The following is a 3,037-nucleotide window of genomic DNA, read 5'->3' on the forward strand; positions in this document are numbered from 1 at the left end:
ATCTCCTTTGGCCAGTCCACCCCAAGGTCATACTGCTGACAGTTTCGATAGTAATTATTGATACCCAACAGAAATTCTAGGGGGTTCTCTTAGTCGAGAGGTCACGGTGTCTGACTCTCTTTCAATAGGTTCCGGGTTCGAATCAGGATAGCGACGGAAAATTTTCAGCTCTAAAATGTTCTCCTTTCACCTTCTTTCCTGCTCTCTAACAATGTTCCGTCGTCTGCTTTTGTCTCCACTTTCTGCCCCCACCACCTCACCTTTGCCACTTCGTCTGGGCTTCTGATGTCTTTCTGCCGCCTTTCTAGTAAACTACTACACGAACACCTAGCATTCTCGGATAAGGGCGAAACATATCTGAGGTCTTGTGTGCAAGTTGGGAACATTTATGATTCCTTGGGGGTCCAAAATCAGTAAGAGTAGTCCTCGGCCGCCACCCCGGAAAATTCAAAATTTCCTACCAACTGAAAATGTTTAATGTGTCCCGCGTGCCTCATATGACTTTATGAAGTTGCGAGTGCCGCAAAACACTTAGTCCCCCCCCTAAAAAAGAAGCAATTCCAACAACTGACAGGTTATACTGGCGTCTGTAGTGTTAAAGTTAGGCTCTTCATCGTCGCACGTGAAAGGCCCGAGTTTGAGTTCCCACTTGGAAGATTTTTTTTCGAGTATTTCGTTGTTTTTTTCTACTGGGACATTGTATTCCTCTCAGCTCGGGTTGGTCCTTACAGGCAGAATCGAACCTCGTCTCTTAAATTATCTAAACTGTGTCGATGGGGGCGTAAAACGCCTATATTAAAATCAAATTTCTAGGGTAGGGGAAAACGGGGAAAAGAACAAGAAGAGTCGGAATACCATCATCTTGAGCGACTTCGTGAGCTTGGAATTGGATGGGGCGCCTGCAGAAGTTCAAGACTTAGTGGGAGGAGCAGAGGACTATGGAATCAACCATTGCTTGGAACCGTCAGCATCTTCGAGATGTGCTTTTTCAGGGGACGGAGCGCTTATGTGGATGCCCATTGTGCAGTGGTATCGGTCCTTCACACAAGTAACAAGTAACAAGTTCTTGGGGAGAACTGCTTGCTTATCTGCTAACATGCTGAAATGCCATGTTGCTGATCCTGGTTCGAAACGTAACGAGATATTCTTGAACAGAGGTCGTTTTAGGTGTTTGTATGGCTTTCGAGTGACTTGACTTGATCCTGTTGTTTGGAGGGATGTTTGAATCGGAGGTCCTGCCTCTCAAATAACTTTTCTGAGTTGGAAAGAACATGAACCCTATGACATCACCTAAAGGGCTACTAAGCGGTCAACGCCAAGAATAATGAGAACCGTTACCTTCGCACGCCTAAGGTTTGAGATCGATTCCCGAGCGAGGAGCTTTTTTTAAATCGAGGATCTCGGTCTTTCAAATGGAACGTTTTATCCCTCTCAGTCCGGGTTGACCCTGACACAGAATTGAAGCTTTCCTCCAAAATGATCTTAAGTTTGTCAGTGGGGACATAAAACTCTTATATTCAGAAAAAAAAGAAAGAATACGAATCTTCCTATCTGGAGAGAGTCTCGAGGTCCATCTTTAAAAATATTCTCTTGAAGCCTTGTCCCAAAATAGGATCAGTTATTCCGTTTCCAGAATGATCTTTTGGAATCTGGGCTCAGTTGGTATCATGCTTAATAATTGAGCAGATGGCCGTGGTTCAAATCCCAGAATGGGCATTCTTGAACGCGGGTAGATTTTTCCAAGCTCTCAACCCGTTTGGTTTGGTCCTGTCAGAAAAGAAGTTTAATTCGGTGGCTCCACCTTTTAAATAACCAAATAGTGTTTATAAACCTATTAGTGCGTATAGGGGCGTCAAACCCGAAAACCTACCTTTTGAATCTGGTTGTCTTCTATACGGGAACAAAACTAAAAGAAGTTTTCTCAGAGTCCTTGGTTTGTTATGTTAATGATGGAGAAGGAGAAAAAACTTGCTAGGTGTTTAACAAAGTGATACATGACAAAAATGCCTAGATACCTGGAAGTGTCATCTCTGACTCAGAGGATGACATGTAATGACCCCCCATCCTTTACGGTCGCGAACTGCTGTTGCACATTCTGCCGTATCCAGGTCATTCCATGTTTTTATGTTTTCCATCCAAGTTACTCTTGGCAAAAATGACACGTGATAAGTACTGGGGGAAGATTGTCATCGTAAAAGGGACGAGTTCAAAATATGGAGACAAAAATCATACTCCTGTTGAAAAAGAGAGTACAGAATTAAGTACAAGCTATTAAACAGTGTGGAAAGGGTTCTCTTTAGACAAGATATACGAATTATTATAACTGAGATATTATTATTATGTCGACTAGTAGAGCCACTACGATCGTGATACTCAAGCAAGTCTACGTTGGTAGTCCTGCACGGTTACATGTCCCCATTTTGATACTCATGCATTAAATCATGATTATTCCAGAGAAATGGCCATCAGCGCACAATGCGTCCATCCCTACGGACCCATAAACCGCTTTAAGCAGTCTTTAACAATTGTCAGGCACCTCGTATTCGTTCCCCCCCTCCGCGATTTCCAGCGGCAAAATTTCATAGGCGATGAACAATTAAGAGTGAAACCCTCAGCACTGTCCCCATCTCTCTGAACGGACGTAGTCTACGACACAGCGATAAGTTGGGAGTGACAAGAGTAAGGCATAAATAAGTGAGAAGGGACACCCAGCAGGATCTCTATATTGCCACATACTGAACGGACATAGGTAGGAGAAACGACACCGTTCTTGGAGCGGCATCTGAAAAATTCATCTCTCCGCTCGGCAGGTCCCGCCCTGTTGGGATGGGTGCTGGAAACTCTGAACCTTACCCAGATCGATAGCACACAGAGTATTGTGGGCGCTGCTCTAAGACTCCTTGACCGATCCCTCTGATGTGATTAGAAGGACGCCCTCGCCAACAGGTTTGAGGTCTCTTTCTTGCTTGTTCTCTCTCTCTCTCTCTCTCTCTCTCTCTCTCTCTCTCTCTCTCTCTCTCTCTCTCTCTCTCTCTCT

The sequence above is a fragment of the Aplysia californica genome, unplaced genomic scaffold, assembly GCF_000002075.1.
Source record: "Aplysia californica isolate F4 #8 unplaced genomic scaffold, AplCal3.0 scaffold00010, whole genome shotgun sequence".
NCBI lineage: Eukaryota > Metazoa > Mollusca > Gastropoda > Aplysiida > Aplysiidae > Aplysia > Aplysia californica.